This window comes from Elephas maximus, chromosome 4 (genome assembly GCF_024166365.1).
Source record: "Elephas maximus indicus isolate mEleMax1 chromosome 4, mEleMax1 primary haplotype, whole genome shotgun sequence".
NCBI classification, from domain to species: Eukaryota; Metazoa; Chordata; class Mammalia; order Proboscidea; family Elephantidae; genus Elephas; species Elephas maximus.
In genome coordinates, this window is record NC_064822.1 from 101,337,563 (window position 1) to 101,360,391 (window position 22,829).

A 22,829-nucleotide genomic window follows, 5' to 3' on the forward strand; every position below is an offset into this window, starting at 1 on the left:
GCTGAGCATGTTAACTGTTTGCATCACCCAGAGATTCCAGAATAATTCTATAGTAAGGCTAGAATTTATCATTGATAAGCATTTTCAGTGCCCATTCCCCCCCTTTTTTGTTTCTGTGGGTATGTGTGTGCAAGTGTTCAGTTTATTAATAAGAAATATTTTGTTTATAGGTTCTGGGAAATTCTCTGGAGTTGTGGAATAGTAATAAAATTGTTCTCAGGGTGGTCATTAAAAGCTTTGGAAAACGTTCAGTGATTTCAGTGGGCACAACGTGGCCAAAATAACTACGTATTTTCCTACAAGAAAAATGCAAAACATAAACAAATGAAATCAGACTCAAACAGATGGGTTTCTCTCTGGGGCCCAGTGGTCAGGATTTCAGAGATTTTAAGTCTGAACCCTGCCTCCCCACCATTGCCCCCAGGACTGGTATGTAGGTGACCACCCGTGTGACCTCCAGAGGCCTGGCTCTCCTCTGTCATCTTCCCAAATGCTTCCAGCCCTGACTTGCTTAGGCCAGAAATTCCACACCTAAACTCATTCTTGGAATTTTAAAGCTTTGCTTCCTTTGTCTTCTCTTAAAATGCCCTTAGAAGAGTTCTACTGGTGCTTTACAGCTCCATAGTAGGAGTGTTGGCTTGTCCTTTGAAAGCAGGTTTTATTATACCAGAAGTGAGAAGAGTTGGGGCTGGGGGACAGGATGTGTGCCCAAAAATGTCCAGAAAGGGGAGGCTGAGAAAGCCAGACAAGCTTTATCTACCTCTCACTTTGTTATGGGGGCTTGGCTGCATGCAGCCTTGGGGATGCACTTTAAGACCACATTTCAGTGTATTTATTCTGTCCATCCATCTCATGTTAGTTTAAGACATTTATCGAGCTTTTTTTTTTTACTATGTCCAAGGCACTGAGAAGAAAACAAAGATGCCGTTTCTGACTGAGGAATCAGTGACCTAATCACTAAAGGTGGAAAAATACTAATGTTGCCCTGCTTTGCATAGCGTTTCAGAATTTTTCTAGCCCATGGTCCTAAAATTACTCTATAATTATTTGTATTCTCCAGCCTAGAAAAGTATGTTATTTTATCAATTATAAAGTGTTGTACTGTCTCAATATTCTTTGGGAGTTGAGCAAGTAAGCCAATATGGTAACAGTAAAAACATTTCCCTTTGTCAATTCTGTAGTATATTTATACAGTTGTCCTCAGTAATATCTCCATCTCTCTCCTCTGCTCTCTTCTTCTCTCTCTCTCTTTCCTTTCCTCCTTCCCTCTGCCTCTCTCTCCCCTACTTTCTATCACCCTTTCTCCTTTTTCTTTTTCATAATTCTCCCTGCCTTCCTCTTTTCTCTCTACTCTTCTCTCTTCTCCACCCTCTCTTCCTCTCTTTGGTCCTACTTCTTCCTCCCCTCTTCTTGTTTTTCTTCTACTCTCTTCCTCTCTCTTCCGTCTTTGCTCCTTTTCCCCTTTTCACCCCCTCAGTTCTGTTTCTTTCAAGGTTTGACCTCATTTACTCCCACTGCATACAGACTTCCTTGTGTGAAGAAAGGAAGAGTTTGACCTCCAATAGCTTTAAATTTACACCAGTCCAGCCTTGACCACACAGAGAAAGAACCCCACTCTTCTAGTGTCCATCTATAAGTTACTTCAATCTAACCTGGCTAGGGTCATGTCTATGTTGCTTAGTCAGTCATCCAGTTCAGGGGGACAGTCACCCTGTTCACCTGGTTGTGGGCCCACCCTGCAGGGCCCTGTGTTTACTGTGATTAGCAGTTCCACCAGAGCTAATTGGAGGTAGAGAGAGTGATCCTTTCCAAAGCAGGAGTGTTATTACCAGGAGAAATTGGGGAAGGATACTTCAGTCCCCCATCCCCTCCGCCCATGTCTAGAAGAGATTAGTTTTGACATCATATATCATAAGAAATACCTTAGGCTATGAAGTAACTTTTTCTGGATAAAATTCACTAAAGACAAACTAAAGTCAGTGCATATTTATTTTCATGCCGTCCTGATAAATTGACATTGAATTCAAGTTATTATCTCTTATTGAAGGTGGTAGCCAACATGTTATTTAACAAACTGTATTAATCATCACAATTCCCTTGGGGAACTTTAATTATCCCTCCCCTTCCCGCAGCACTGTGGCTGCGAACCAAAAGGTTGGCAGTTCGAATCCACCAGCTGTTCCTTGCAAACCCTATGGGGCAGTTCTACTCTGTCCGGTAGGATCACTATGAGTTGGAATTGACTCTATGGCAACATCCCCCCCCGCAACACACACAACACACAGAGTCCTGGTTCTCACTCCATCTTGATGTTTGTTAACATTTGACACTGTTGCAGTTTAGGAGCTCCAGAAAGCAGACTCTGAGACATAGTTGGATTGCACAAGGTTTATTGAGGAGTAGCAACTGTGAAAGGGGAAAGAGAAAAAGCAGGATTGGGAAGACCTGCCGATCTGATAGTCTTTGTCAGTCAAATGGAAAGTTCTGAAGCAGTTTGCCTGTTAGAGGGGTACCTAACTGGGTGGAAACGGCCAGGCCCTTGTACTACCACCTTGCTCAGTTGTTGTCTGGTGGATGCCAGGGAAGAGGGAGACCTTGGTTTGAAAGTCGAGGAGCTAACAGTTGGGGGCTGTCAGCTAACTACACTCCTTGCAGCTGGGAGGTGACGCCTTTCTTGCAGGGGATCTGAGCTGAACATTTCTGTCTCTGCCACAGACGATCTTCAAGTATGTCGATTTGTGTTGGATATTTACTTGTTCTATGTCTTTAGATCTTACTCCACTATCTAGAGTAGTCAGAGCACAGTAGAGAGCCTGATTAAGTGTCAGGGTCGTCTTACTGATTTTTTTTTAAAACCCCTTCCAGAAAACAACACATTAGATTTCCTATTAGACAATTTATTGAACTGGGGGGAAAATAACTGAGTGCTGTTGGAGTAAAAAGGATGATAGTCTTTACAATATCCAGAGAAGGGAGGTAAATATTACCTCTCCTAGAGAAACTTGACAAGTTGGAACTAAGAACACATGATAAACATGGGCTTTCACTGCAAATATTTAATGTCCTGGTGGAAACAAATTCTTGAGGTTTGTGCTTTGGAAGATGAATAAGTCTAGCCAGTCACAACTCTGGGATTTAGACGATATGATTCACCAAGAGGGACAGCCTTACACAGAAGCTCACTTTCCATGCTTGGGTGACTGGCTGGTCTTGATGTAGGTTACCGGCCCTTAGACTTCTCCTAGTTTCCATTCTGGCTGCCCCAGAACTGCCCCCGAATACTTCTGCAATTCTCTGTAGCTCAGGGAATAAATTTGGGGAATATCTCCCTGGAGGAGGAGTTGGGAACTGAAGTGTCTGTGACTCCAGATATCTCTTATCATTCTGCACGGCATTTCCACATGTTTAATCTTCCTGTCATTATTTTGAAATAACAGCTAAAGGAGCCACTCCTGCTTACTTCGTTTTGACAGTACAAAAGCTTTAAAATATGATTCCCCTGTGGCAAAAAGCGCTTTAGAAACAGAGCTCTATCCTTTAAAATGCAGTTTTTAAAGCACAAACAGCTGTCTTCCATTTTTGGCATAGAAAGGGAGCAACAAAAATGACTAATCTCACTAAGTATTACAATAAAAATGCCGACAAAACCTTAACTGTATACGTCACATCTTTAGTAGCCTTGTAGTTACAGCTCTCCTTTAACACATACACACACACAACACAAAGGAAACCAAGCTTCTAGAACACATTTAGCTACTATCTGCCTTTATCACTGTCTTCCTTCCCGTAGGAGTGTTACACTTTCACACTGATGCCCAATACCAGTCACTTATTTGTCCTGAAAGATAAATATGTTTTTAAAATAAACATTTTTATTTAATTCCACTTATGTTATTCTAAAAGATACCTGGATCAACCGTAATTGATCAGAATTGGGCTTGAATATATTCGTAAATATGCTGCCATATCTACTCCATTAATGTGTCCACCTGCATTTGTTTTCATCTTTTCCTGCCCAAATCACCAAGTTTTATGGATTGTATATCAATGAAACAGAAGCCTAAAAATGAAAATCATCTCCAGGAAATTGTTTTAGAAAATGTTCATTTAAAAAGATGTTTAACACGTTGACCAATGGAACAGAATTGAGCACCCAGATGTATACCCATCCACCTATGGTCACCTGAACTTTGACAAAAGTCCAAAGTCCATTAAATGGGAAAAAAGACAGTATTTTTAACAAATGGTGCTGGCAAAATGGAATGTCCAGCTGTAAAAAAAAGAAACAGGACCCATACCTCACACCATACAAAAAACGAATTAAAAATAGATCAAAGACCTAAATATAAAACCGAAAACTATAAAGATCATAGAACAAAAAATAGGGTCAATGCTAGGAGCCCTAACATATGGCATAAATAGGATACAAACCTTAACTAACAATACACAAACACCAGAAGGTAGCTGGATACCTGGGATCTTCTAAAAATTAAATACTTATGCTCATCAAAAGACTTCACCAAAAGAGTAAAAAGAGAACCTACAGACTGGGAAAAATTTTTTGGTTATGACATTGAGCAAAGGTCTAATCTCTAAAAGCTATAAAAATTCCAACACCTCTACAAGAAAAAGACAAATAATCCAATTAAAAAATGGGCAAAGGATATGAACAGACCTTGAACCAAAGAAGACATTCAGGCCGCTAACCACACGTGAGGAAATGCTCACGAACACTAGCCACTAGAGAAATGCAAGTCAAAACTACAGTGAGTTACCACTTCACCCTGACATTACTGGCACAAATCAATAAAATAGAAAATAACAAATGCTGGAGAGGCTACAGGGGGATTGGAATGCTTATATACTGCTGGTAGAAATGCAAAATGGTACAACCATTTGGAAAACAATATGGCACTTCCTTAAAAAGCTAGAAATAAAAATGCCATGTTTGTTGTTAGGTGCCGTTGAGTTGGTTCCAACTCATAGCGACCCTATGCACAACAGAATAAAATACTGCCCAGTCCTGTGCTATCCTCATAATTGTTGCTATGTTTAAACCCATTGTTGCAACCACTGTGTCAATTCATCTTGTTGAGGGTCTTCCTCTTTTTTGCTGACCTTCTACTTGACCAAGCATGATGTTCTTCTCTAGGGACTGATTCCTCCTGACAACATGTCCAAAGTGTGTAAGACACAGTCTCACCATCCTTGCTTCCAAGGGGCATTCTAGTAGTACTTCCTCCAAGACAGATTTGTTCTTTCTTTTGGCAGTCCCTGGTATATTCAATATTCTTTGCCAACACCATAATTCAAAGGTGTCAATTCTTTTTTGGTCTTCTTTATTCATTGTCCAGCTTTCACATGCATATGAGCCAATTGAAAACACCATGGCTTGGGTCAGGGGCACGTAAGTCCTCAAGTCTCTTGCAGCTGATTTGCCCAATGCAATCCGTCTTCTGATTTCTCGACTGCTGCTTCCATGGATGTTGATCGTGGTGCCAGGTAAAATGAAACCCTTTTGACAACTTCAATCTTTTCTCCGTTTATCATGATGTTGCTTATTGGTCCAGTTGTGAGGATTTTCGTTTTCTTTATAATCCATACTGAAGGCTCTGGTCTTTGATCTTCATCAGTAAGTGCTTCAAGTCCTCTTCACTTTCAGCAAGCAAGGTTGTGTCATCTGCATAACGCAGGTTGTTAATGAGTCTTCCTCCAATCCTGATGCCGTGTTCTTCATCATGTAGTCCAGCTTCTCGTATTATTTGCCCAGCATACAGATTGAATAGGTATGGTGAAAGGATACAACCCTGACACACAACTTTCCTGACTTTAAACCATTCCCTTGTTCTGTTTGAATGACTGCCTCTTGATCCATGTACAGATTCCTCACGAGCACAAGTTTAAGTGTTCTGGAACTCCCATTCTCTGCAATGTTATCCGTAATTTTTTATGATCCACACAGTCTTATCATAGTCAATAAAACACAGGTGAATATCTTTCTGGTATTTTCTGCTTTCAACTAAAATCTATCTGACATCAGCATTAATATCCCTCGTACCATGTCTTCTTCTAAAGTGGGCTTGAATTTCTGGCAGTTCTCTGTTGTTATTCTGCTGCAGCCACTTTTGAGTGATCTTCAGCAAAATTTTGCTTGCATGTGATATTAATGATATTGTTTGATAATTTCTGCATTTGCTTGGATCACTTTTCTTGGAATAGGCATAAATACGGATCTCTTCCAGGCAGTTGGCCAGGAAGCTGTATTCCAAATTTCTTGGCATAGATGAGTGAGCACTTCCAGCACCGCATCAGTTTTTTGAAACATCTCAATTGATAGTCAATTCCTGGAGCCTTGTTTTCCACCAATGCCTTCAGTGCAGCTTGGACTTCTTCCTTCAGTACCATTGGTTCCTGATCATATGTTACCTCCTGAAATGGCTGAATGTCGACCAATTCTTTTTGGTATCGTGACTCTGTGTGTTCCTTCCATCTTCTTTTGATGCTTCCTGCGCTGTTTAATAGTTTCCCCATAGAATCCTTCAGTATTGGAACTCAAGGCTTGAATTTTCTCTTCAGTTCTTTCAGTTTGAGGAATGCTGAGGGTGTTCTTCTCTTTCGGTTTTCTAGCTCCAGGTGTTTGCAGGTGTCATCATAATACTTTGTCTTCTTGAGTCTCCATTTGAAATTTTCTGTTCGGCTCTTTTACTTCATCAGGTTTTCCTTTTGCTTTAGCTATTCTACATTTAAGAGCAAGTTTTAGAGTGTCTTCTGACACCCCTTTAGGTCTTTTCTTTCTTTTCTGTCTTTTTAATGACCTCTTGCTTTCTTCATGATGTCCTTCCACAGCTGGTCTGGTCTTTGGTCATTAGTGTTCAACGTGTCAAATCTATTCTTGAAATGGTCTCTAAATTCAGGTGGGATATACTCAAGGTTGTACTTTGGCTTTCGTGGACTTGTTCTAAATTTCTTCAGTTTCAACTTGAACTTGCATATAAGTAATTGATGCTCTGATCCACAGTCAGCTGCTGGCCTTTTTCTGACTGATGTTATTGAGCTTTTCCATCGTCTCTTTCCACAGACATAGTCCATTTGATTCCTGTGTCTTCCATCTGGTGAGGTCCATGTGTATAGTCACCGTTCATGTTGGTGAAAAAGGTATTTGCAATGAAGAAGTCATTGGTCTTGCAAAATTCTATTATGTGACCTTGTTTTATCACCAAGGCCTTATTTTCCAACTACTGATCCTTCTTCTTGGTTTCCCACTTTCCCATTCCAATCACCAGTTATTACCAGTGCGTCCTGATTGCTTGTCAATTTCAGACTGCAGAAGTTGATAAAAATCTTCAATTTCTTCATCTTTGGCTTTAGTGGTTGGTGTGAAATTTGAATAATAGTCCTATTAACTGATCTTCTGGTAGGTGTATGGCTATTATCCTATCACTGAAAGCATTGTACTTCAGGATAGATCTTGAAATGTTCTTTTTGACAGTGAATGCAATGCCATTCCTCTTCAAGTTGTCATTTCCGGCATAGTAGACTATAGGATTGTCTGATTCAGAATGACCAATGGCAGTCCATTTTAGCTCACTAATGCCTAGGATATCAATCTTTATGCATTCCAGTTCTTTTTTTTTTTTTGACAATTTCCAATTTTCCTAGATTCATACTTCATACGTTCCAGGTTCTGATTATTATTGTATGTTTGCAGCCGTTTCTTCTCATTTTGACTTGTGTCACATCAGCAAATGAAGGTCCTGAAAGCTTGACTCCATCCACATCCTTAAGATTGACTCTACTTTGAGGAGGCAGCTCTTCCCCAGTCATATTCTGAGTACCTTTCCAACCTGAGGGGCTCATCTTCAGATAATGTTCTACTGCTATTTGTAAGGTGTTCACTGGCTAATTCTTTTCAGAAGTATACTGCTGAGTCCTTCTTAGTCTTAGTCTGGAAGCTCAGCTGAAACCTGTCCACCATGGGTGACCCTGCTGTTATCTGAATACCAGTGGCATAGCTTCCAGCATCACAGCAACACACAAGCCCCCACCATATGACAAACTGAGGAACACTTGGGAGAGAAATACTATAGGATCCAACAAGCCCATTCCTAGGAATATATCCTTGAGAAATAAGAGCCATTACAAGAATAAAAATGTACGCATGCACGTTCATTGCAGCATTATTCACAACAGCAAAAAGATGGAGACAACCTAAGTGCCCATCCACAGATGAATGGATAAACTATGGTACATACACCCAGTGGAATACTATGCAATGATAAAGAACAATGATGAATTTGGGAAACATTTCACAACATGGATGAATCTGGAGGGCATTATGCTGAGTGAAATAAGCCAATCACAAAAGGACAGATGCTGTATGAGACCACTATTATAAAAACTCAAGAAAAGGTTTACACACAGAAAGAAACCATCTTTGATGGTTACGAGGGAGGCGAGGAGTGGGAAGGGAAAAACACTAACTAGACAATAGACAGAAACCCTGGTGGCGTAGTGGTTAAGTGCTATAGCTGCTAACCAAGACGTTGGCAGTTCAAATCTACCAAGTGCTCCTTGGAAGCTCTATGGGGCAGTTCTACTCTGTCCTATAGGGTCTCTCTGAGTCAGAATCGACTTGATGGCAGTGGGCTTGGTTTTTTTGTTGTTGTTGTTGTTAGACAATAGATAAGTGGTAACTTTGGAAGGGTAAGACAGTGCATAATACTGGGGAAGTCAGCACAACTTGACCAAGGCAAAGTCATAGAAGTTTCATAGAAACATCCAGAGTCCCTGAGGGACCAAGTTACTGGGCTGAGGACCTGGAACCATGGTCTCAGGGGACATCTAGCTCAATTAGCATAACATTGTTTACAAAGAAAGTGTTCTGCATTCTGCTTGGGTGAGTAGCATTTGGGGTCTTTAAAGCTTGTGAGCATCCATCTGAGATACATCTACTGGTCCCACCCTGTCTGGAGCAAAGGAGAATGAAGAAAACCAAAGACACAGGGAAAGATTAGAGCAAAGGGCTAATGGACCACAACTACCACAGTCTCCACCACACTGAGTCCAGCACAAATAGATGGTGCCTGGCTACTACCACCTACTGCTCTGACAGGGATCACAATAGAGGGTCGTGGACAGAGCTGGAGAAAAAGGTAGAACAAAATTCTAACTCACAAAAAAGAGACCAGACTTACTGGTCTGAGAGAGGCTGGAGAAACCTGAGAATATGGCCCTCAGATGCCTTTTTAACTCAGTCCTGAATGCACTCCTGAAGTTCACCCTTCAGCCAAAGATTAGACAGGCCTATAAAATAAATATATGTAGTTCAACCATGTAAAAAAAACAAACACCCATTGCCATTGATTCGATTCTGACTCATAGCAACCCTATAAGACAGAGTAGAACTGTCCCGTAGGGTTTCCAAGGAGTGGCTGGCGGATTCCAATTGCTGACCTTTTGTTTATCAGCCGAGCTCTTAACCACTGGCCCACCAGGGCTCCAAATTCAATCATGTATATGAAGCTAAATGGGTAAAACCAGCCTAAAAACAAAAGACAAGAAGGCAGGAAGGGACAGGAAAACTGGACTAACAGAAATGGCAAACCCTAGGTCAAGAAGGGGAGAGTGTTGACACATCGCGGGGTTGGCAGCTAATGTCACGAAACTAATTGTGTATTGTTTAATAAGAAACTAATTTGCTCTATAAACTTTTACCTAAAGCACAATACAGAAAAGAAAAAAAAAAAAAAGATGTTTAGGGTTAACAAGCTGTAAATTGGGGAAGATTTTTATTGATTGTGGTAAAATGCTTATCGCATAAAATTTGCAGTTTTAACCATTATTAAGTGTACAATTCAATTGTATTACATTCACCATGTTGTGCAGCCATCACCACTAAAACTTTTTCATCACCCCAAACAGACCCATTCCCCCCTCCCCGGCCTGTGGTAACCGCTAGTCTACTTTCTGTAGCTATGAATTGGCCTCTTCTAGATATTTCTTGTAAGTGGGATCGTACAATATTTGTCTTTTTGTGTCTGGCTTTTCTTAGCATAATGTTTTCAAGGTAATGTTTTGTAGCATATATCAAAACTTCACTTCTCATTATGACTGAATATTATTCCACTGTATGTATAGGTGCCACATTTTGTTTATCCATTCATCTGTTGATGGACATTTGGGTTGTTTCCACCTTTTGGCTGTTGTGAATAATGCTTCAATGAGCACTGGTTTTATACGTATCTGTTTGAGTTCCTGCTTTCAATTTCTTTGGGGTATATCCCAGGTGTAGAACTTCTGGATCATATGATAATTCTGTGTTTAACTGAGGAACTGCCAAACTGTTTTCCACAGCAGCCGCACCATTTAACATTCTCACGGGAATGGATGAGAGTTCCAGTTTCTCCAAGTCCTCTCCAAAATTGTTATTTTCAGGGGAGAATTAAAAAAAAAAAATCAAATTGATCTCTCTATCACTTAATACATTTGGGAATTATTCCTCAAAATATCATCAATGCCACAGGTAAGTTTGCAGTCACAGCTGCCTTTCAATTCCATATTTCATTTGAAAAATCTGCAGTGAGGAGGGAATAGAGGGAGTTGGGAAGTGGGGGATAGGGAGAGATTTGTATATATCTGATGTACTTTGAGACTCACCCAGGGAACACCAGGTGTTATGACCAGTGTCTGTGGGTGTTTCCATAATTTTCAGTCCCACCTTAGGTGTCTCTGTTGTTTCTAGCGTTGGGGTGTTGGTCATCCCTGAGAGAACTTCTGGAGGCCTCTCACTGCATGCCTACAGGTAACAGTGGCATGTCTTTGTCCTCTCTTGTCAGATTAGACCTAAGACAACATCCCGGGTGTGGTTAGGAGCACAGACTTCGAACCACACGGAATGGACTTGGGCCCCAGGTTTAACACCTGGAAAAAGCATGACCTTGGACAATTTTACTTAACCTTTCTAAGTCTTAGTTTTCTTACATGTAAAGCAGAGATAATCATAGTACATCACAGGGCTGTTTTGAGAAGAAATGAGATAATGTGTGTAAAGCTCTTAGCATACTGCCTGACACAAACAAAGCATTCAATAAGTGATAGGTATGTTTACCATTATAAACAAACTAACAGAAGACTCAGACAACAAAGAAACATGTCTGGAAGAATTTTTAGACATAGAAATCTATTTTCAGGAAGAATGTACTTCTGTTAAGACTCTTTTGGTTGCAAAGAAACAAAGTGTTCAAACTAGGTTCAGTCAGAAAGGGCTTTAATGAAAGTTTATAGAAGAATCTCGCAGGATGAAGGACAAAATGTAGAGTCAGATTCACAGAGTGGAGCTGGGAACTGGAAGCCATGACTAGGATAACTAGTATCTCAGTCTCCACATGACCTTTTGATCTCTGCTTCTTTCCATACTTCTGACTCCTCCTCCTCTCTCTTGACCAGATTCCTCTGCTTACTAATTCTGCAAATGGTTCCAGCCCCTTCCTCCCCTAAGCCACCTATGACACCAACAGGCTGGGGTGTCTCTTGTGAGAAAATTTGTGAGAAAAATTCTGACTGACCCTGCTCATCTGTTTGAGCCAGGTCATGTGTTTCACAGGCCATTGTCCAGCCAATGGACTGGCTCCTGTTTGGTCAGCTGTTCAACATGATCCAATCAGCAGTGGTACATGGGAGGTAGAGCTGCCTCTCTCAAGCCAGTGGGAAGAGTAGGTTTTCTAGAAAAGAGTAGAGTAGGAAATACCTAGTACAGGGATTTGGTAGCCCTACTGATACCATCTTTTCTAATTGAATCCTAATGGTGAGGGCCCAATCACAGAGAAATAGGAAAGTTCTGTGAAAACTGGTGGTTCTCTTCCTTCCTCCAATGTGGCTGGTGTCAAGATAGTTGCTCAGCAAAGAAATATCTTTCTTTCAGGGCCGTAGGTCAGAATGAAAAGGATTATGCCAAACTTTTCTATGTGGAAGGATGACTTTTCAGAAGAGGTTAGAACAAGTAACAGAATTGAGGTACCTCAGGGTAGGAGGTACTTCTGGCGGGCAAGGTAAGTGGTGCTAAATCAGTGTGGCCGAGGTTGTTAAGGAACTGTGATTCAGACAGGTCAGAGGAAAGTAGGCAGGGGAGGTCCTTTGGGGCTCAGGGAAACAGTTGACCGAACAGAGAGAGGGCTTCCTAAATTTCTCTGGCCCAGAGCCCAAGGGGCCTGGTTTTCCTCTCTGTTCTGTCAAGGGAGGAGGCCTCATCCTCCCATGGGGAATTGAGTTCTTTGGAGAACTGGGCCAAGGCAGCAGATTAGTGAGGACAAGTGTTCCCCAGATTAGCAAGTCCTGGGCCAAAGTAATTCTCCACATTCTCCTTATGGAAAAATAGTCTGGAGGTTGCAGCTATAGTTAAAATAAGACAGAAGGAAGCCTGTTGTTGTGGGGGTATCTGAAGTGAGCCTTAGCCCTTGAAGTAACTGATAAATTACCCAACGTCTTCGTTCCCAGTTCTGTCAAGTCCTTGCATCTTCCCTTTGGCCAGGGGAGATGGTAGCTTGATTACGTGAAAATCTCCCCATCTCATTTGGTTGTAATTGTCTTTTAGAAAATAATGTGATACATTTGGTTAAGTGGATGGGAATGGGGATTCTCTTTTTTCCTGAGCGGTAACCAAATGGCCTTGGCCAAGAGAGACAATAATTTGAGTTATGGACCAGTGCCCTTATGGAGGTGGCAGAGAAGGGAGAGAATGATAACTGGGAACATGGTGAGGGAAAGTCTAGGGAAAGAGATCCTCAGTGGATCGAAATAACAATAGATACCTACAATAATAATAGCTACCATTTATTTAACACTAACTAACTATCAGGCCCCATGGGTCTGTCAGTTTGTCATATTGTGGTAGCTTGTGTTTTGCAATGATGCTGGAAGCTATGCCACTGGTATTTCAAATACCAGCAGGGTCAGCCATGGTGGACAGGTTTCAGTGGAGCTTCCAGACTAAGACAGAATAGGAAGAAGGACTCGGCAGTCTACTTCTGAAAAAGTTGGCCAGTGAAAACCTTATAAATGGCAGTAGAACTTTGTCTGATATAGTGTCAGAAGATGAGCCCCTCAGGTTGGAAGGTACTCAAAAGACAACTGGGGAAGAGTTGCCTCCTTGAAGTAGAGTTGGCCTTAGTGATGTGTTTGGAGTAAAGCTTTTGGGACCTTCACTTGCTGAAGTAGCATGACTCAAAATGAGAAGAAACAGCTGCAAACAACCATTAATAATCTGGACATGGAATATACAAAGTATGAATCTAGGAAAATTGGAAGTCATCAAAAATGAAATGCAACACATAAAGATCGATATGCTAGTGAACAGAAATGGACTGGTATTGACCATTTTGAATCAGATAATCATATGATCACCTATGCTGGAAATGACAAATTGAAAAGGAATGGTGTTGCATTCATTGTCAAAAAGAACATGTCAAGATCTATCCTGAAGTATGACACTGTCAGTGATAGGATAATATCCATATGCCTACTAGGAAGACCACTTAATATGACTATTATTGAAATTTATGCACCAACCACTAGTGCCAAAGATGAGGAAATTGAAGATTTTTACCAACTTCTGCAGTCTGAAATTGATCACACATGCAGCCAAGATGCACTGATAATTATTGGTGATTGGAATGTGAAAGCTGGAAGCAAAGAAGGATCTGTAGTTGGAAAATTGGTGCTGGTGACAGAAATGACACCAGATATTGCATGATAGAATTTTTCATGACCAACGACTTATTCATTGCACAAACTTTTTTTCCCCAGCAACACAAATGACGATTATACACGTGGACCTCACTGGATGGAAAACACAGGAATCGAATCGACTACATCTGTGGAAAGACGATGGAAAAGCTCAATACCATCAGTGAGAACAAGGCCAGGGGCCGACTGCCGAATAGACTATCAACTGCTCATATACAAGTTCAAGTTGAGGCTGAAGAAAATTAAACAAGTCCTTGAGAACCAAAATATGATCTTGAGCATATCCCACCTGAATTTGAAGACGATCTCAAGAATAGATTCAATGCATTGAACACTAATGACCGAAGACCAGCCAAGTTGTGGAACGACATCAAGGACATCATACGTGAAAAAAAGCAAGAAGTCATTAAAAAGACAGGAAAGAAAGAAAAGACCAAAATGAATGTCAGAAGAGACTCTGAACTTTCTCTTATAAGTAGAGTAGCTAAAACAAATGGAAGAAATGATGAAGTAAAAGAGCTGAACAGAAGATTTCAAAGGCAGCACGAGAAGACAAAGTGAAGTATTATAAGGAAATGCTCAAAGCCCTGGGTTAGAAAATCAAAAGGGAAGAACACACTCGGCATTTCTCAAGCTGAAAGAGCAGAAGAAAAAATTCAAGCTTTGAGTTGCAATTTTGAAGGATACTATGGGCAAAATATTGAACTATGCAGGAACATCAAAAGAAGATGGAAGGAATACACACAGTCACTATACCAAAAAGAACTGCTCAGCATCCAACCATTTCAGCAGTTAGCATATGATGAAAAACCAATGGTAGTGAAGGAAGAAGTCCAAGCTGCACCAAAGGGAATGGCAAAAAACAAGGCTCCAAGAATCGATGGAATACCAATTGAGATGTTTCAACAAGCAGATGCAGCACTGGAAGTGCTCACTCGTCTATGCCAAGAAATTTGGAAGACAGCTAGCTGGCCAACCAATTGGAAGACAGCCATATTTGTATGCATTTCAAAGAAAGGTGATTCGACAGAATGCAGAAATTATCGAACAATATCATTAATATCTAACTCAAGTAAAATTTTGCCGAAGATCATTTGAAAGCAGTTGCGGCAGTACATCAACAGGGAACTGCCAGAAGTTCAAACCTGGATTCAGAAGAGGGCATGGAACAAGAAATATTATTGCTGATGTCAAACGGATCGTGGCTGAAAGCAGAGAATACCAGAAAGATGTTTACCTGTGTTATATTGACTATGCAAAGGCATTCAATTGTGTGGATCATAACAAATTATGGATAACATTGTGAAGAATGGGAATTCCAGAACACTTAATTGTGCTTATGAAGAACTTGTACATAGACCAAGAGGCAGTCATTCCAACAGAACAAGGGGATACTGTGTGGTTTAACAACAGGAAAGGTGTTTGTCAAGGTTGTATCCTTTCACCGTACTTACTCAATCTGTATGCTGAGCAAATAATCTGAGAAGCTGGACTATGTGAAGAAAAACATGGCATCAGGATTGGTGGAGGACTCATTAACAACCTGAGATATACAGATGATACAACCTTGCTTGCTGAAAGCAAAGAGGATTGAAGTACTTACTGATGAAGATCAAAGACTACAGCCTTCATTGTGCATTACACCTCGACACAGAAAAAAAAAAAAATCCTCACAACTGGACCAATAAGCAACATCATGATAAACAGAGAATAGATTGAAGTTGTCAAGGATTTCATTTTACTTGAATCTGTAATCAATATGCATGGAAGCAGTGGTCAAGAAATCAAAGGACATATTATATTGGGCAAATCTGCCACAAAAGACCTCTTTTGAGTTTTGAAAAGCAAAGATATCACCTTGAGGACTAAGGTGTGCCTGACCCTTTGGCTTCATATGCATGCGAAAGCTGGACAATGAATAAGGAAGTTCGAAGAGGAATTGATGCCTTTGAATTCTGGTTGGTGGAGAATACTGAATATGCATACCAACGAACTGCCAAAAGAATGAACAAGTCTGTCTTGGAAGAGGTATAGCCAGAGTGCTCTCCAGAAGCAAGCATGGTAAAACTTCGTCTCATCTTCTTTGGACATGTTATCAGGAGGGACCAGTCCCTGGAGAAGGACATTATGCATGGTAAGGTAAAGGGTCAGTGAAAAACAGGAAGTACCTCAATGAGATGGATTGACACAGGGGCTGCAACCATGGGTTCAAACATAGCAACAATTGTAAGGATTGCGCAGGACTGGGCAGTGTCTTGTTCTGTTGTACACCTAGCATTGCTGTAAGTTGGAACCAACTTGACTGCACCTAACAACAACAGCTGTCAGGCAGTGCAGTGGTGGTTCGGTGGTAGAATTCTCGCCTTCCATGCAGGAGACTTGGGTTTGATTCCTGGCTAATGCACCTCATGTATAGCCACCGCTCATTCATCAGTGAAAGCTTCTGTGTTACTAAGATGCTGAACAGGCTTCAGTGGAGTTTCCAAACTAAGATTGACTAGGAAGAAAGGCCTGGCGATCTATTTCTGAAAATTAGCCAGTGAAAACCCTACAGATCACAACAGCCTGATCCTGTTGTGCATGGAGTCGCCCTGAATCAGGAGCATACTCAATGGCAGCTAACATTAAGTATCAGGCACTTTGCATACATTTATTTCTCCTCAAGCTCTGCAAATAGCTATTGAAATATTCATTGTACAGAAGAGGGAACTGAAGTTCAGAGAGATTAAATAACTTGCCCAAGTCCGTGTAGCAGCCGAGTTGGGATCTGACCCTGTCTGATGTCAGTGCTGACGCACACTCTTCTTACCATTTGCTACTTCTCCAGACTGAAACAGGTCAGGGCTGTGGAGGGAGTTAAGAAGGACTTGTGGGAGTTTCACCCTAAAAATAATAAGGATGGTACAAGCAATAATAAAGAAAAGGAGTTTCACTTTCAGATCTGAATGGAGAGAAAGAAGGAAGATGAGAATCCAAGTAATCTAGCAAAGAAAGAGGCAGGCTCAGAAAGAATTTTGATAGTAAATAGATTTTCTGAATGAAAGGTTCATGTCATCTGGTTGGCTAAGTAGAGATGGGCAAAGGTAGAGGGAGTTTAAAACCACTGTGCTTGGAAAATAAATAAAGCTTGGTTGGAGGACGGCAAGAAGAGTAGAAAAAAAAATCTGTGTAATCTTTGCAGGATTGCCTGAATTGCAGACTAGTTGAAATTAGCTTTCTAAAAAGTCCAAGAAGAAAAACTAGCTAGCACCTCATGGGTATTTTTTTCAGTGCCAAGAAGAGATGTACTTGCCTTCACCAACATTCAAGTATTCTGGATGGGACTAAATTTCTTCCAAAAGCTCCGGGTAGCACACAGGTGCAATGCCACATGCAACAGCTGACCAGCAACCTCCCTGCTGTCCAGTGCCTCACCCCTGCTGTACCCCTCACTGGAGCAGGGATGCTAACAGTTGGTCTACTGAGATGGCCAAATCTAAAGTTACATGCCAAGAGCTAATTCACGTTGTGGACTTCCAGAAAGTGAACTGTTCTCTTTTGGGCACTTAACATTTTTGTGGAAAAACTATCCTGTATTAAGAAAAATTTCTAGATCCATTTCTGTGTTCTGGTGATAAAGTGGGAAAAGCCCCAACTTTCTTTTTTGTCCATCTTCTCTACTAGGGTTTTTATATCAGAGTCTCCTCGTTAGGAAAATAATAAGTCAGGAGAACTTGGGAACTGAAGCTTTCATCCTAAAGAAGGATGCCTTGTTTCAAGGAATATCAGCAAAATCCTAAAAGCTTTTGATTTTCTTTAATAATAGCAAGGTAGTTCTATATATGACCATAACTCCACCAACAGTCACACAATCTGCCACTTTCCTTTGCAACACCAGGGATGAAGTCATTGAGTCACGGAGCAGTGTAGAATGGTGAGATACATAATTTTCTAGAATGTGTTCTAGAGCAACTACGTTTGAGGAAAGTTCCTTGAAAAAAGGTTACCATGTTTAAATACATTGCAGGGCTGCTGTGTATAAGAAGATCATCTCTTATCAGTTCACGATGCACACTAGCTTATCAAAGAGAATCTGTTTAAGTCTGTTTAACCCAGCATTTCCCAACTGCATTAGACTAAGAATACTCTGCAGTGGTAGTACTCCACCTGGCTTTGCACTCTGTGCCTACCTGGGACTTTGTGAAGTGAACTCTGGGAAACATTGATGTCACGTTTCAGAATGGATTCTGAAGGCAGACAGGTGTGGGTGCGAATCTTGTCTGTGTCACGAATTAACCTTCTTAAAAAAAAAAAAAAGCCTCAGCTCCTCCACATACGTTAAGTAACAGCTGACTCTGTGAAAATGCTATTGTTTACCCAGTTTTTCACTTTCGCATGGGCATTTATGTTTTTCCCTATTACTGCAGAGTGGTGAACACATCTATGTAAATACGTTTTGATTGTAACCAATAATTTCCTGTCTAGGTTAGATTTCTAGAAGAGGAGTAACTGGGTGAAAGGTTATAAACTTTTTCAAGCCTCTTTGTATATATTGCCAAGTTCATTTCTAGAAATCAGTTTATCCTATGAGTGTCACCCTGTTCTTGCTGCATGCAATATTATTTGTTAAAAAAAAAAAAAATGGCTTTGTGAATTTCAAAGGTAAAATCATAGCATCTCATAATTTCAGTTGGTATTTCTTTGTTTAACATTGAAGTTGAATATTTTTTCTTATGTGTAACTATCATTTGCTCATTTTTCCACAGTTCCTCATTCTCGAGAGACTTTGGTTTGGGAAAAAAATCACATCTCTATCTAATTTTAACAATTATTCCCCTTTGGGGATTAAATCTTTGTTCCCCATTCTGGATGTGGCTCTTGTTTCTATTACTGGTGTAATAATATGTGCCTCAGCATTGCTCCTATAATTACAGCATTGCAGTGGGAGCTTCTCCAACTTACCAGAAGGAAAAAGTTACATTTTCAGAAATGTCAAAAATACATGAAATAAACTCTGTAAATTGTGAAAAATAAATCACAGATCTGTGTGTTCTGGGTCAATGTAAAAATAACCAGTTTTACAGAGGCCAACCCATAGTGTGTCATACAATCTAACCATCTTAGTCACATTGTTTGTGATTGCTAATGGCGAAGAATATGGAATATACCATGGACTGCCAGAAGAATGAACAAGTCTATCTTGGAAGAACTACCGCCAGAATGCTCCATAGAAGTGAGGATGGTGAGACTTCATCTTACTCATTTTGGACATGTTATCAGGAGGGACCAGTCCCTGGAGAAGGACATCATACTTGGTAATATAGAGGATCAGCTAAAAAGTGGAAGGCCCTCAACGAGATGGACTGACACAGTGGCTGCAACAATGAACTCAAAGACAATAACAACTGTGAGGCTGGCACAGAACCGGGCAGAGTTTCTTTCTCTTGTACACGGGGTCGCTATGAGTCAGAACAGACTCAATGGCACCTAATAACAACAACGATGACTCAACTTCTAAGTCTTTCTATCATTCTTAAGATGAGTCTGTCATGAAGATTAAATGAGAAAAAATATAAATATCAGGGCAGTGATGGCACGTAGGTAGATCCATAAATATCAGTTCCCTTTTTCTTTTCACCATTAGTCCTCAGTTTTCATGGGTGGTATAATTTAAAGCTAAATAACATTATAACCCAAGTAAAGGAAGGGGGAGCAGCTTAACAGCACAAAGAAAATACAAATTAAATTCTCTTTTGAAATATTTAAGAAATATTTAAAAAGTGTACTGAGAATAATATAATAAGCATCTATACACATACTGTTCAGCTTAAGAAAAAAAATTTTACAAATAATGGAAGCCTCTTCTTTTGGCCCTTAGCAATGCCATTCCACTCCCGACTAGCCCTCGTCATCACCGCTCCAGGGAATCGCTATCTGGAATCACTATGGTGCTTCTCTTCCCCTGCAGGGCTATATACCTATCTCTTACCTTCATTTGAATATGTAGATGAAAGATATATATTACTATTTTGAGAGTGTTAAAATTTTATATAAATAGCATCATCTTGTAGATATCCATATGAAACTTGCTCTCTTCGCTCAAAATTAATATTTGTGAGAGTTATATGTAACTCTAGTTCATTTTCAATTTTGCGTAGTATTCCATGGTATGAGTATACTCAAGCTTGTTTATACATTCCCCTATTGATGGATATTTAGATTGTTTCTTTTCTTTTCTTTTTTTGCTATTACAGTGCATCAGTGAACATTCTCATACTTGCTACTTTGGAACATGTTGGAGAACTTCTCTGAGCCAGCAGCCCTTAAACTTTTTGGTTTCAGGATCCCTGTACATTCCTCAAATCTATTGAGGAGCTCTCTTTATGTGAGTTATGTCTATCAGTATTTATCACGTTAGAAATTAAAACAGATAAACTTAAAAAATATTTAATTCAGTTAAAATAACGAGAAACCTACTATAAGTTAACATAAATAATATTTTTAATATCTACAAATTACATTATAAAATAGTACAGTAAAATAATAATATTTTACAAAACAAAACAAAATGTAGTCAGAAGAATGCCATTGCCATACATTTTTGTAATCTCTTTAATGTCTGGTTTAATAGAAGGTAGCTGGATTCCCATATCTGCTTCTTCATTTATTCTATTGTGCTATTACATGTCATATAGCCTCTGGAAAACTCCACTGTACCTTTGTGAGAGAATGACAGTTAAAAAAATAAATAATGCCTTATTATTTTAAAAAATAGTTCTGATCGTGTGGATAAAAATGAAAAATCGTGGGGACCTTCAGGAGTTCCTGGACTACACTTTGAAAACTGCTACTCTAAACCATTGGCATTCAAACTTTTTTGACCTTTACTCCCAGTAAGAGTCAGTTTTACATATTGTGCCCAGAACACACATTTGTACATGTGTAACTATATACCGACCTGCTTATTTTTAACAAAAGCTTCACAAAACGATACTTTCACTATTTGCCATACACTCTATTTATTTTATTTCATTAAAAAAAATTGTTGGTTGTGATTTACTAACTTGACTTCACATCGGTTGAGTTTGAAAACCACTGCTTGAAGAAGTATATATTTAGGAGTGTCTGTGTCCATGGTACATTTCCAAAGTGGTTATGCCAATTTATTCCCCTACTCATTTCTCCACATCCTTGTCCACACCTGGAATTGTCAGACTTTTTGATTCTTTTTAATCTGAAGGACATCAAGTTTTAATTTTCATTTCCCTAATGGCTAATTCATACATTTCTTGGCTATTTTAAGTTGCCTATTCATACCCTTTGCCCATTTTAAAACTGAGTTATTTATCTTCTTCCTTGATTTGCAGGAGTGCTCTATTTATAATATAAATAAATTGTCAGTTTTATGTTTTGCAAGTATCTTCTTTCAATCCGGGGTTTGTCTTTTTACTTTTTACAGTATTTTTTATGTTTAGAAATTTAAACTTTAATGTAATCATATTTATCAGATTGGTGCTTTGGTGTCTTGTTTAAAAATATGCCCTTGCTCCAATGTCATAAAAATACTCTCTTATATTTTATTCTAAAAAATTTAAAGTTTTACCATCCCCATTAGATTGCTAATCCACTTGGAATTGATTTTCACATATGGATTCCAAATTTCCTTTTTTTCCGGATATTTCAGCATCTTTTATCAGAGAGCACAACTTTCTCCTCTTGATTTGTATCCTGTCTTGATTGAATACTGGTTCATCTGATCCAAGCTATTATCTCTCTTTCCTGAATTATTATAATAACTTCTTAAGTGTTTCCCTATTTCGGCCTGTGTTCCCTATAATCTATTTTTATCACGATAGCTGGAATGATCTTTTAAAAACCTAACTCAAATCATGTCATTCCTCTGCTAAACCCTTCAAGGTTTTCTATCTCACTAAGCGTAAAAGTCAAGATTCTTTTTATGACCTGTATGACCGCATGTTATCTATTCTCCTCCCCCGCCCCTTACATCTCTAATTTCTTCACTACTTCTCCCCCTTTGCTCCTCATTGGTTTGACTAAGCCAGGCCTATTCTTGCCACGGGGCCTTTGCACTTGCTGTTCCTGGCTGAAATGATCTTCCTGCAGGTATCCTCATGGCTAGTTAGTTTCTCAGGTTTTCATTCCAACACTACCTTCCTAGGGGGTGTTCCTTGGCCACACTAAATAAAATTTCAGCCTCTCCTTAATACTTTCTGTCACCTTTCCTTGCTTTTCTCTGACAGTTAATACTATGTAACATACCACATATTTACTTATTTTATTTTCTCCCACTTTACAGTAAAATTTTTATGAAATCAGGGACTTTTATCTTTTTTTCTTCACCATTTAGCTCATTCTCCTAGAACAGTACCTAGCATATGGTAGGTGTTCTATACATAGCTGATGAATGAATGAACAGGTATAAATGTATCAACCTTCTACACATGTGTGGGTGTGTCTGCTTCTGGGCTCTCTATTTTGTTCCATTTTTCTAATGGTCTGTCTCTGCACCAATATGACACTGTCTTAATTATTGTAGCTTCGATACAAAAAGTCTTCATATCTGGTAGGGAAAGTTCCTGGCTCTCCCTCACTGGAACCCTGTATCTTGACCTTCTTCAAAATTCCTTGTCTATTATTGGCCTTTTGCTGCTCCGTATATAATTTAGAGATAGTTTGTCAAGAACTCTGAGAAACCCTATTGAGTTTTGATTTGGAATTTCTAGATTAATTTGGGGGAGAATTCATATCTTCACACTATTAATGTTTTCATTTCTGAACGTGTAACCAGTAGTTTAGTAAGTAAGAGAGCCCAGTTGTGAATGTGGGTTGGCCAGCCTTCTCACACCAGTCCTGTTTCCTTCTGTTGAATTTTGTGGAACCGATTATACGCGAGGCAGGGCTCTGCTTAGTGTCATAATCACTTCATAAAATGCTGGCTGGTTATCCTCCTTCATTTATTGGTGTTCCCTGCAGATGACTGAGGGGGCCTGTTGTCATCCTGCAGTCCAGTGCAGTCAGTCTCCAGTCTTCTCTGAGTGTGGCAATGACCTTACCTGTAGAAGAGGCTTTTAGTTATCCTGGGGGGAGGG

At 39.8% G+C, this 22,829-nt stretch overlaps 1 long non-coding RNA gene across 2 annotated transcripts in view; it reads left to right on the top strand.

The window, feature by feature from the left end:
* Nucleotides 1–22,829, top strand: part of LOC126075343 (uncharacterized) — a 182,918-nt gene that overhangs the window by 59,191 nt on the left and 100,898 nt on the right. Inside the window, exon 1 of one of the 2 annotated variants that reach the window (XR_007517185.1) lies at nucleotides 20,010–20,104. The exons of the other annotated variant lie outside the window; for it this stretch is intronic. This is a non-coding gene — a long non-coding RNA (uncharacterized LOC126075343). Of the gene's footprint in view, nucleotides 1–20,009; nucleotides 20,105–22,829 lie in introns of those variants that run through there. 2 annotated transcript variants of the gene reach the window in all.